The following is a 4,315-nucleotide window of genomic DNA, read 5'->3' as shown; positions in this document are numbered from 1 at the left end:
AACAGCTAACATGTGCAATAAACAAATCTGTCTGTCCTGCATAATTTTGCTGTCAAATAATTCAGAAAATATACATGTTATTTAAATGAAAGTTATGAGTATGATGGATCTCTCTTATATCTTGTTACACACTCATCCTTCTGATATCTGGTCCAGATATAGATTCATATTAGTTGACTAAATAAATATGGAAGAAGGGTCTCTCTCATATCGGTGAATTAATACTATGGCTGCCTGACTTAACTAAACACTAAGTAAAATCCTGGCCCTATTGAAGTCAATGGCCAAACTCCCATCAACTTCAACAGGCTCAGGATATCATCCCAATAGTCAGAGATATTATCTTCATAGTACTCTAATTGTTACTCCTAGGGCCCAGCTGAGTAAGGGGGCAGAATGTGGGGTCTCTGTGGAGTTACTGTGTTAAAACAGGACAGCGAGAGAGAATCTGTTCTCCTTTCCCAGTCGATGGCCACTCTACACTTCTACACCAGAGCTGGACCTGACCTGAACCAAAACCCTGTGTCCGAACGCTCCAAACTCTGGCAAGTTCAAATCTGCATCCCAGCGTTGTGGTCTGGGCCCATGTCTTCCATGTATCAAATGTTTGTATGTGTTTTAAAACCTACGACTTGTCTATAGGGTGTGTCCGTTTCATAAGAACGGCCATACTGAGTCAGACCAAAGGTCCAACCAACCCAGTATCCTGTCTGTCGACAGTGGCCAATGCCAGGTGCCCCAGAGAGAGTGAACCTAACAGGTAATGATCAAGTGATCTCTCTCCTGCCATCCATCTCCACCCTCTGACAAACAGAGGCTAGGGACACCATTCCTTACCCATCCTAGCTAATAGCCATTAATGGACTTAACCTCCATGAATTTATCTAGTTCTCTTTTAAACCTTGTTATAGTCCTAGCCTTCACAACCTCCTCAGGCAAGGAGTTCCACAGGTTGACTGTGCGCTATGTGAAGAACTTCCTTTTATTTGTTTTAAACCTGCTGCCTGTTAATTTCATTTGGTGGCCCCTAGTTTTTATATTATGGGAACAAGTAAATAACTTTTCCTTATTCACTTTCTCTACACCACTCATGATTTTATATACCTCTATCATATCCCCCCTCAGTCTCTTCTTTTCTAAGCTCAAAAGTCCTAGCCTCTTCAATCTCTCCTCATATGGGACCCGTTCCAAACCCCTAATCATGTCAGTTGCCCTTCTCTGAACCTTTTCTAATGCCAGTATATCTTTTTTTAGATGAGGAAACCACATCTGTATGCCATTCAAGATGTGGGCGTACCATGCATTTATATAAGGGCAATAAGATATTCTCCATCTTATTCTCTATCCCGTTTTTAAATGATTCCTAACATCCTGTTTGCTTTTTTGACTGCCTCTGCACAGTGTGTGGACACCTTCAGAGAACTATCCACAATGACTCCAAGATCTTTCTCCTGATTAGCTGTAGCTAAATTATCTCCCCATCATATTGTATGTATAGTTGGGGTTATTTTTTCCAATGTGCATTACTTTACATTTAACCTCATTAAATTTCATTTGCCATTTTGTTGCCCAATCACTTAGTTTTGTGAGATCTTTTGAAGTTCTTCAGTCTGCTTTGGTCTTAACTATCCTGAGCAGTTTAGTATCGTCTGCAAACGTTGCCACCTCACTGTTTACCCCTTTCTCCAGATCTTTTATGAATAAGTTGAATAGGATTGGTCCTAGGATTGACCCTTGGGGAACACCACTAGTTACTCCTCTCCATTCTGAAAATTTACCATTTATTCCTACCCTTTGTTCCCTGTCTTTTAACCAGTTCTCAATCCATGGAACGATCTTCCCTATTATCCCATGACAACTTAATTTATGTAAGAGCCTTTGGTGAGGGACCTTGTCAAAGGCTTTCTGGAAATCTAAGTACACTGTGTCCACTGGATCCCCCTTGTCCACGTTTGTTGACCCTCCTCAAAGAACTCTAATAGATTAGTAAGACATGATTTCCTTTTACAGAAACCATGTTGACTTTTTCCCAACAATTTATGTTCTTCTATACGTCTTACAATTTTATTCTTTACTATTGTTTCAACTAATTTGCCCGGTACTGACATTAGACTTACCAGTCTGTAATTGCCAGGATCACCTCTAGAGCCCTTCTTAAATATTGGCGTTACATTAGCTATCTTCCAGTCAGTGGGTACAGAAGCTGATTTAAAGGACAGGTTACAAACCATAGTTAATAGTTCTGCAATTTCACATTTGAGTTCTTTCAGAACTCTTGGGTGAATGCCATCTGGTCCCGGTGACTTGTTACTGTTAAGTTTATCAATTAATTCCAAAACCTCCTCTAATGACACTTCAATCTGTGACAATTCCTCAGATTTGTCACCTACAAAGGACAGCTCAGGTTTGGGAATCTCCCTAACATCCTTAGCCATGAAGACTGAAGCAAAGAATTCATTTAGTTTCTCCACAATGACTTTATCGTCTTTAAGTGCTCCTTTTGTATCTCAATTGTCCAGTGGCCCCACTGGTTGTTTAGCAGGCTTCCTGCTTCTGATGTACTTAAAAAACATTTTATTACCACCTTTTGAGTTTTTGGCTAGCTGTTCTTCAACTCCTTTTTGGCTTTTCTTATTACATTTTTACACTTAATTTGGCAGTGTTTATGCTCCGTTCTATTTACCTCACTAGTATTTGACTTCCACTTTTTAAAAGATGTCTTTTTATCTCTCACTGCTTCTTTTACATGGTTGTTAAGCCACGGTGGCTCTTTTTTAGTTCTTTTACTGTGTTTTTTAATTTGGGTACACATTTAAGTTGGGCCTCTATTATGGGGTCTTTGAAAAGTGTCCATGCAGCTTGCAGGGATTTCACTCTAGTCACTGTACCTTTTAATTTCTGTTTAACTAACCTCCTCATTTTTGCATAGTTCACCTTTCTGAAATGAAATGCCACAGTGTTGGGCTGCTGAGGTTTTCTTCCCACCACAGGAATGTTAAATGTTGTTATATTGTGGTCACTATTTTCAAGCGGTCCTGTTATAGTTACCTCTTGGACCAGATTCTGCACTCCAGTCAGGACTAAATCAAGAATTGCCTCTCTCCTTCATATGAGACATTAACACACAGTAGGGGACTTTTTTAGCATATGCCAGCAGGGTCCACATGGGCTAGTTAATGTGTGACATGCTCGTATGTGCATTAGAATTTACACCTCTCTAATGTGGACTAACGCACTCTGTAGACAAGTCAAATCTTGTCTCCCTTAATGGATACAGTTTTTTTAACTGCTGCTTTTTTTTTTTTTATTCTGGAAGATCTCTTACAAAACACTGTTCTGAACTCCTGTTTGACATCCTTGGCTTTTTGTGAACCACCGATGGATGTCTGACTGACAAATTGTAGTCATGGTGCCAACAGAGTAGGGACAGCCTATTGCCTTTGAAGTCCATAGGAGTTTTGCTGTTTGTTGTTCAATGGGAGAAGGATCGAGCCCTAAGTAAGATAAAATGTAAGCAGCCTATTTCCAGGTCACATAGAAGGTAACTGCTGGCCACCTTAAGTGCTTGTTTTCCCTCACATTTTCATCCCTGTGATTACTTTTCTGCATCACCATTGGAGGAGGCTGGCTTTACTTGTTCCTCAGATAGTGGCAGTGTTAAGATAAATTGCACCTAATTAGCTTATCAAGTTAAGAAAATGTCTCAGTCTTTTTCTGTCTTCAGAAAACACCTGAATTTGAATCATTCATATATAAATTGTAATGTGTATTATGGTTTTAAAAGACAGGAAATAGACGGAAGAACTGCAAATAGGTAAACATTTGGGTCTAAGTGGGAACCCTGATTAAGGATAATTAATGACAGAGCCACCTGCATGCACAGCTTCCACAGTATCATTATCAGGATTTTCTGGGCATGGATCAAGGGTAGTGTATAGCTCAAGATACATCTAGAGAACTTTGAAATGGGTGCACGCTACCCATTGCTGATCTGTCAGCTTCCATTTTTTCTTCTGTTCAGACTATGGACTTAGACCTGCTTAATGGTTAAGAGTAAACCCTCAACTTAAAAGTCATGCCTCAGTGTGCAAATGTTTTATCTCCCATTATTACAAGTAACGCCTAAGATGATAACTTGAAAAGATTACAGACATATTTTTCTCTATTTTTTCCAGTGTGTTTATTTTGTTAGTTTGACAGCATTCTATGGATAATCAATTTCCCTCATCTAGTCAGTTAGACTCCCGATCCCACAAACAAGTTCACACAGGTGCCTCTTGGTCTGCATGGAGCGTCATTGGCTTCAGTGGAGCCA

The sequence above is a fragment of the Natator depressus genome, chromosome 3, assembly GCF_965152275.1.
Source record: "Natator depressus isolate rNatDep1 chromosome 3, rNatDep2.hap1, whole genome shotgun sequence".
Classification (NCBI taxonomy): domain Eukaryota; kingdom Metazoa; phylum Chordata; order Testudines; family Cheloniidae; genus Natator; species Natator depressus.
Note: the sequence above shows the minus strand (reverse complement) of the source record.